General features: G+C 52.3%; 1 pseudogene; it reads left to right on the forward strand.

Annotated features, from left to right (window-relative positions):
• Positions 1-2855, forward strand: part of LOC128899279 (zinc finger protein 271-like) — an 83375-nt pseudogene extending 80520 nt beyond the window's left edge.
• The last annotated feature ends 5646 nt before the right edge of the window (positions 2856-8501 follow it).

Raw genomic sequence — 8501 nt, forward strand, 5'->3', positions numbered from 1 at the left:
GCCTCTGCGGGGGAAAGGGGCGGGGGCCGGGCAAGCGGCCGCCGCTGGGCTGCCGCTGCTGTCAGTGCCGGTATCAGTGGTGCGTCAGTCGGTACTGCCTTGGTCGGAGCCATCGCGGGCGGGGTGCGGTGGTAAGAACGCCGTCACCGCGAGCCCCCAAGCGCTCTGCTGTTTCTCAGAGGGGCCGTAAAACAAAGTCGACGCTGCTTGAACTCCTCGCTGGCGGTGTTGTTGTCTCCGAATCCGAGCCCTCGCTGGCGATATCAGAGGAAGGTGTTGATGAACGAGATCGAACGCACCGAGCTGCCCCCTCTCGGCTCCCTCCCCGCTGGGTGCAAACGCGATGTGGTGGCAGCTGGCAAAACGCGGTGTGGCTGCCGAAGATGTATCGGGGGCGGCCCCGGTCGATCGGCCGATACTTTGAAACACATCGTCCGGCTGCAACTCAGATAGACCTAGGGCTGCATCTCGTTTTTTAATACAGTTTATGCATTCTCGCCACGGCTTTTGCAGCTTGATAGTGACCCAGTCCCACAGTCTGTTTCCATAGTCCAAACAAGTTTCATCAAAATAACTATCTCCGCTCGGGAAATACCCTAAAAGCGGATCCATGGGCCACAAGCCCAGGAATTACTTCTGGCGATATCTGCGCCTTACGCTTTTCTAAAAAGCATTGAAATAAGGAGAGCGCTGCCTCTTTTCCCGTATTCACCGACGTCCGCAAACTTCACTGCCGCGAGCTGTTACCCGTCAGTGTCAGCCGCTCCTTTCCTCAGGGCCGCCGATGCCGGCCCGCCCGAGTTTGCTGTCGGCCTGCCGACTCTGCCCCTTGCTCCTCTTCCCCATTTGGTTGTAATTTTTTGCCGTGCCTGAATAGCAGCTTTTTGTTCTGCAGCATGCTGATCGAGTGTTACCATAACCGCTCTCCATGGCTTACTGTTCTTCTTAGCAGCCTTATCATCATCTACACTTTTCATCCATAAATCTTGTCCTAATTCCTTCCACCGTAGTCTATCAAAAACATCGTTGGGATCTTTAAAATACCCCAACTTCTCAGCACATTCCAACAAAGGCTCCAATTCTTTCCCTAAATCAATGCCTTTAATATTTCGCTTTTCTAAAAAGCACTTAAGTAAATCATACGTTGCCTGCCTATCCATTATACATTAGTACCTGTGCGCACAGTTCCCAAGCAGTTCCAGGTTACAACGTCTTCGGCTCCTAGGCTGTCTTCTCGCTGCCTCTCTGTGGGTCAACGAGCTCGCTGCCTCTCTGTGGGTCAACGAGCAGCCTCCGGTACTGCTATCCCGGGCCGGTACTTCTTGCCTCCTCGCTCACGAACGTACACTCCGTCCTCAAGGAATGATTCTGCAGACTTCTCTGTGAGTCTGCGTGACCCTCTCTGTGGGGTCGAACCCTCTCTGTGGGGTCCCTTGTTCAGGCGCCACTTGCCGCAAGAAGGGGTCGACAACGATCAATATGATCCACGAAATCCAACTTTATGGAGCATCAGACACTTCTTATATACAGTAGCCTAGCTGACAACCCCACCTTCTGCAGTTAAACATCCTGCTTTCCCATCCTGATGAGATAATCACAAGAATTCTGTTTTACATTCTTCTTTACTTGTTATCGCCTGTAAGGGCGTAGTGACCTTGCTTTGGTATCCTGTTATCCTTTGCAGGCAGCTGCAAGCACAGCTACAAGGCCACGGTGGCCTGGCTGCATCAACACACTAGCTTACTGTGAGCAGTAAATAACAAGATGGAGTCCGGCCTACATACTCTGTTCAAACCATTGTTCCATAGAACAATGCCTTTGCAAGCCATTCTGCAACAGATGATGTTGTGAAGAATGATGACTATGTAGAGGAGGATAACCATGATGATGAAGGTGACCAGGGCCAATGGGAGGAATGTATGGAGGAGGATGAAGCCAGAGGAGGTCCCTCAGTGTCACCGAAACAGCTGAATCATTGCCCTGAGTATGGGCAGAGCTTCCCAGGTAGCTCAGAGGCAGTGAAGCACCGCTGCCCCCAACCTGGCACCCGGCCCTTCGTCTGTGGTGACTGTGGCAAGAGGTTCAGCTGGAACTCAAAGCTCATCCAGCACCGCCGCACCCACACTGGAGACAAACCATTCACCTGTGCTGACTGTGGCCAGAGCTTCACCCAGCGCTATCGTATCACCCGGCACTGCCTCACCCACACTGGAGAGAGGCCCTTTTGTGACAGCTGTGGCAAGCGGTTCAGGGAGCTCTCTCATCTTAGGCACCACCACCTCACCCACACCAGTGAGAAGGCCTTCAGCTGCAGGGACTGCGGCAAGAGCTTCAAACACAGCTCCTATTTCACAATCCACCACCGCATCCACACTGGAGAGCAGCTGTACCCCTGTGCTGAGTGAGGCAAGACCTTAACCAGGAGCACTGAATTAATCTGGCACCAGCTCATCCACAGCGGTGAGAAGCCCTACAGCTGTGCCGATTGCAGCAAGAGCTTCACCAACAAGAGCACTCTCACTGAGCACCGTCGCGGGCACACTGGCAAGAAGTCTTTCCGCTGTGCTGTGTGGGGTAAGGCCTACAGCCGTAGGGGCACTCTCATTGACCACCACCACACCCACACCGGTGAGAAACCTTTCACCTGTGCTGACTGTGGTAAGAGCTTCAGCCAGAGGGGCAATCTCACTGCTCACCGCCGCACCCATACCGGTGAGAAGCCTTTAACTTGTGCTGCTTGCAGTAAGAGCTTCACCCAGAAAAGAGGCCTCAACAACCACCACTGCACCCACACCAGAGAGCAGCCTGCACTGGGGGGGGGGGGCGTGCACATCCACCTAGAATCTGTTGGGTAATCATGACCCTTCTGAGAGGGCCTTTCCAGCACCAAAATCATCCCTTTTTCCCAGCAGCAACCAACACCTCCTGCCCTTCTGAACACCAGTTATTACTAATGAGAACAATTACATTGCTGAGTCAGCACAGCTGGAGCTCCCAATGGAGATGGGCAGGGCTTTGCCAGGGTCTGTCCGGTTCTTCCCCAATGCTTTGTGTCTCCCTGGGGTAAGAAATCCTCTGTCCATTGACCAATTGTGTCAATAAACCCCCAAAGTTACCCAAATCCTGTCAGTTTGCTTTTATTTCAGATATCCCTGCCTCAGTGCCCAAATTTTGAGGGCATTTGCTCCCAAGGGATGGGGTGGAGCTGTGTGCCCAGCTCAAGGAGGAGAAAATGAGGTTCTCAGAGGAGTCCTGAGGGGCATCTCAGAGGCATTCTTCAGGGGCTTTCAGGTGATCTTAGGTGTTTGCTATTTGGATGGTCCTAGGACTGACTTTTGGGATCTTTGGAGGGTGTAGGGGGAAGCTCATGGAGAACTTTGGAAGAACTCAAAAAGCTTCTGTTGGCTTTCCACTCTGGGGCTGGAACAGGTTGAAGAGCTGAGAAGAGGTTAAGCTGCCTGTTCCCCCCCAAAAACAGAAGGGAGAGAAAAATAACACACACAGGAATCAAAAAACCCTCTGGGTCAAGATAAGGACTTGAGATAAGATCAAAAGAGTTGAATCCAAAGGAGATCCCATAATGCACACTGACCTGAGGCTGTTTGCAGAAAGCAGCACAGCAGTGAGCAGCAGCAGCCAGGAGTTAAACCCCTGCAGCCCTCCCCCTCAGTAAAGAGCCAGCACCTGAGAGCCAGAACCCAACAGCAGCAAGCAGAACAGGAAGCCTCTCATGTTGCAATCTGAACTTCAGGCCCTGTAGTACTTTGCTCCAGCCAGCACTGTCCCTGTGAAGGTGGCATGAGGAAGGATGGTGTGGAGTAATGGCAGCAAATTTTCAACTTAACCTTTGGTATTCCCAAGCCCTCATTCTGTGCCATCTGCACCATGCCCAGCAGCAATCAGCAGCACACCTCACATTCTCACTCCACAGGAGGTGGCTTTGCAGGACCCAGAGGGCTGCTCACTGCAGGTGCTCTGCAGCTCCACTCTGTTCCAGCACAGTCTGGATCAGTCCATGCCCAGTCCAAATGCTGCAAATGCTGGGGCTGTGTTTCCAGCTCTGGGGCAATCGAGACCAGTGACTCCTTCCATGACTCCAAGTGAAAGCAACCTGTGGCTTGCATCCCAGTACTCAGCTTCCAACACATCCAGGTGTGGGGATCCTCCTGCCACACCAGAAACAGAGATGGGTTCCACCCCTCGTGGTTTGATGGTGTCAGAGCACACAGAGCACCTGTATCTACTAAAGCTTTATCCTCTCATGGGTTCAACTTGCCAGGCCATTGCTTCTGTGTGGTCCAACAAACCAATTTGTCTCTCTACTCCATCTGGTTGGAGGCAGAGTCCCTCTACTTCTGCCTGGGGTCCCTTGCATCTTGTGAAGATGCTTTGGGAGTCCCTTCAGCAGGACCAGAAGCAGTTTCAGCTTCCCTGCTCTTCTTAGGCCATTTCCCTCTGGAAACTAAGGCAGCATCTCTGGGGGGACAATTCCCTGTAAGTCACAGACTCCTGCAGCCAGGACTGGATTGGGTTTTCCCTTCCACTTCCTCACATCCTCCCCATGGTCACACAAGTAAAGCAGAGGGTGTGCTGTGGTGTGTGCCTCCCAGATGCTCTCCCTTGGACAGGGGAGCAGCTGATCCTCATGGCTGAAACACAGGACTGTACAGGTGGGGAATAAAAGCTTCTTCTGGAGCTGATGGAACTCCTGGGACAGTTCCTTCAGAGCTGAAACACAGGCTTGGACAGAGGAGGAGAGAGTTCCTTTGCCTTTCTGGGGCCTGCTGTTTGCTTCATCCACTGTTTGTCCTTGGCCATCTTCCAAAGCCAGAGATAAGAACCAAGCCAGCAGCCCAGGCTCTTTCTCTTGTTCCCATGGGGACCCTGATCCCTCCTGGTCCTTTGCAGGATCAGCTGCTTTCCTTGTAGGCTTCTTTGTCCCTACAGGAGTGTTGTAGATGTGCCCTCAGGAATGAGCTGCAAGGAGATCAATGAATAGATATATTGGCAGTCTATTGATATCCAAACTCTGCAGCAGGGGATTCAGTTTCCATTCACAGGCAGCAGGATTGGGTTGGTGGAACCACCTCTACAGAACGTTTGTGCCTGGGCACTTCAGACGAACCAAATGAGTTCTAGGATTTAGAATGGAAACTGATTGGAACAGCAGTGGGGGAGGGGTTGGTCGGTGCCCGGCTGTAGCAGTTTGGGCTGGGTGCCCTCTGCTACGTGGGTTGCTTCCTGTGTGCAGCAGTCCTGCCCAGGGGGTGGACACAGGAAACTAGGTATCCCTACCATAATTCTCTGCACTGCTATAAGATCCAGCATGGGGTCTGGCACTTGCTCTTTCTTTCCTTGCTGTCACCTGGTAACTACGGGAGATGTCTCCCGGCCATGGGCCTGCCTAGACCCAAGGCCACGGGGGGATGGGCAGTCTCAGATGTGGCCAGCTGAGACTAGCCTAGCAGTGGGTAGGGAAGGAGCCCTGGGTGTCCTGGGTGTACCCTCAGATGGGGATGGGATATTCCTGGGTTTGTTTTGGGATCTCTTTTGTCACTGCTCTTCTGGCTCTCTGTACACACTCAGAACTGAGTGGAAAGAACACCACACAAAACCTCTTTGTGTTGATACAGAAACAAATGAGAGAAGAGTTTCCTGAGCAAATCAGATCATCAGAATACAAAAGTACAGTGACCTCAGCCTGTCTGCAGAAAAGGCACAGTGGAAAGCAGCAGCAAGCAGCAGCAAGCAAGGCAAAAGCCCAAAGCAGGGAGCTGCTCCCCTGTCCCACCCTGTCCCTCTGCCATCCCAGCGGAGCAGCCAACACCCAAAAAACCCCAGAACCCAGAAGCAGCAACTGGAACAGGGAGCCTCCCATACTGCAATCTGAACCCCATCATCCTTTAAATCCATGAGGAATTAATTTGGGACCTGCTGAGCCACTTGGACACTCACAAGTCCATGGGACCGGATGGGATCCATCCTAGGGTGCTGAGAGAGCTGGCAGATGAGCTGGCCAAGCCGCTCTCCATCATTTTCCTCCAGTTCTGGCTCACTGGAGAGGTCCCAGATGACTGGAAACTGGCCAGTGTGGTCCCCATCCACAAGAAGGGATGGATGGAGGAACCTGGAAACTCCAGGCCAGTCAGCCTGACCTCAGTGCCAGGGAAAGTGATGGAACAGATTATCCTGGTGGCAATAACTGCGCACCTGAAGGATGGCCAAGGGCTCAGGCCCAGCCAACATGGATTTAGGAAGGGCAGGTCCTGCCTGAACAGCCTGATCTCCTTCTATGATCAGGTGACTGCCTGGTGGATGTGGGGAGGCCTGTGGATGTCGTCTACCTGGACTTCAGCAAGGCCTTTGACACCGTCCCCCACAGCAAACTCCCAGCCAAGCTGTCAGCCCATGGCTTGGACAGCAACACTCTGTGCTGGGTTAGGAACTGGCTGGAGGGCTGAGCCCAGAGAGTGCTGGTGAATGGTGCCACATCCAGCTGGCGGCCAGTCACCAGTGGCGTCCCCAAGGATCAGTGCTGGGCCCCATCCTCTTTAATATCTTCACTGATGATCTGGATGAGGGGGTTGAGTCAGTCATCAGCAAGTTTGCAGCTGACACCAAGTTGGGAGCAAATGTTGGTCAGCTAGAGGGTGGAAAGGCTCTGCAGAGGGACCTCGACCAACTGGACAGGTGGGCAGAATCCAACAGGATGGCATTCAACAAGTCCAAGTGCCAGGTGTTGCACTTTGGCCATGGCAACCCCATGCAGAGCTACAGGCTGGGGTCAGAGTGGCTGGAGAGCTGCCAAACAGGAGCACTGGGCGTGATGATTGACAGCTGCCTAAACATGAGCCAGCAGTGTGCCCAGGTGGCCAAGAAGGCCAATGGCATCTTGGCCTGCATTAGGAATAGTGTGGCCAGCAGGAGCAGGGAAGTTATTGTGTCCCTGTACTCTGCACTGGTTAGGCCACACCTTGAGTCCTGTGTCCAGTTCTGGGCCCCTCAGTTTAAGAAGGACATCGAGACACTTGAACGTGTCCAGAGAAGGGCAACAAGGCTGGGGAGAGGCCTTGAGCACAGCCCTGTGAAGAGAGGCTGAGGGAGCTGGGGTTGCTTAGCCTGGAGAAGAGGAGGCTCAGGGGAGACCTCATTGCTGTCTACAACTACCTGAAGGGGGATTGTAGCCAGGAGGGAGTTGGTCTCTTATGTCAAGCAACCAGCACCAGAACAAGAGGACACAGTCCCAAGCTGCATCAGGAGATGTTTAAGCTCGAGGTGAGGAGAAAGTTCTTCACTGAGAGAGTCATTTGTCATTGGAATGTGCTGCCCAGGGAGGTTGTGGAGTCACCATCCCTGGAGGTGTTCAAGAGGAGATTGGATGTGGCACTTGGTGCCATGGTCTAGCCATGAGGTCTGTGGTGACAGGTTGGACTTAATGATCTTTGAGGTTTCTTCCAACCTTGGTGATACTGTGATACTGTATACTGTAAGGCATATATGCAACCTACCAAAGGGCTCGTGACAGATCCATAGACATTTCCATGGATGCCATCACACAAGTTGTCCATGACTGTGACATTTGTGCTGCTATTAAGCAGGCAAAGCAAATTAAGCCCTTGTGGTATGGTGACAGATGGTCCAAGTACAGGTATGGTGAAGCCTGGCAGATTGACTACATCACTCTACCACGTTCTCGTTCTGGTAAGCAGTACGTGCTTACTATGGTAGAGGCGAACACTGGATGGCTGGAAACTTATGCAGTTCCACATGCAACTGCACGCAACACCATTCTGGGTCTGGAGAGACAGATCCTGTGGAGACACAGAACTCCAGAGAGGATTGAGTTAGACAACGGAACTCATTTCAAGAACAACTTTGTAAAGAGCTGGGCAAAAGAGCACGGTATTGAGTGGATATTCCATATTCCTTACTATGCACCAGCTGCAGGGAAGATTGAACGCTACAACGGTTTGTTGAAGACCACTCTCAAAGCCATGGGAGGTGGATCTTTGAAAAACTGGGAAAAGCATTTAGCACAAGCAACCTGGCTGGTGAATAGTAGAGGTTCAGTGAACCGAGCTGGACCTGCACATTCAGATCTGCTACAGAAAGTAGAAGGTGATGGAGTTCCTGTTGTTAGAGAAAAGAATCTGTTAGGTAAAACTGTTTGGGTATTTTCGCCCTCAGGAGAGGCTAAACCTGTCTGAGGGGTGGTTTCAGCAGAAGGTCCAGGTCACACTTATTGGGTAATGCAAGAGAATGGTGAAATTCAGTGTATTCCACAAAGAGATTTAACTTTAGCTGAAAGAGTTTAATTTCAGACTGTTGTACAGCTACATCGCGTCCAAAGGAAGAATCCCTGAGGAATCTACAGTGCACGAACCCTGAGAACCCTGAGAGCCCTGAGTCAACTGAGAGTCCTTGTGTTCCTGTTTCCCTTTTCTTCACTTCATCTGCAGAGAGACAAGCTGTTTCCATTTTCTTATTTCCTGACTTTTTGG

This window comes from Dryobates pubescens, chromosome 42 (genome assembly GCF_014839835.1).
Source record: "Dryobates pubescens isolate bDryPub1 chromosome 42, bDryPub1.pri, whole genome shotgun sequence".
Taxonomy (NCBI): Eukaryota; Metazoa; Chordata; class Aves; order Piciformes; family Picidae; genus Dryobates; species Dryobates pubescens.